Source organism: Penaeus monodon, chromosome 23 (genome assembly GCF_015228065.2).
Source record: "Penaeus monodon isolate SGIC_2016 chromosome 23, NSTDA_Pmon_1, whole genome shotgun sequence".
Classification (NCBI taxonomy): Eukaryota; Metazoa; Arthropoda; class Malacostraca; order Decapoda; family Penaeidae; genus Penaeus; species Penaeus monodon.
In genome coordinates this window covers 8,179,078-8,179,484 of record NC_051408.1, presented here as the reverse complement: position 1 = coordinate 8,179,484, position 407 = coordinate 8,179,078, and positions in this window count along the sequence as shown.

Below are 407 nucleotides of genomic sequence, written 5' to 3'. Positions count from 1 at the left end.
ATATATGCTAACGTTCTTATTTCTGACAACATATAAGTGGTAGTAAAACTTACGGACACATTTGATTTTATTTTGAATATTCTCCTCTTCCGGTCATCTTCGCGTTTATTTTTTCATACCATTGCAATAGCTATTTTTTATGGTTTTATAATCACGAGCATCTTTTAAGTTATTGGTCTTTATTACAGCTTCCTAGTCAACGTGTTACACGTAAGAAAAAGTGTCTCCTGCAATTTTTACGTTTTCTATAAATAAATAAACATCACATTTTCTTTAAACGCTGTATTTTACCGATAAACTATATTATATATGTGCACAATTTCGCTTATATAAATTCCAAATTAGAAGTGATTAAACAATAAGAAAGATAATTTTTCAGTTTCACTCAGCCATCCAATCTTGCACTA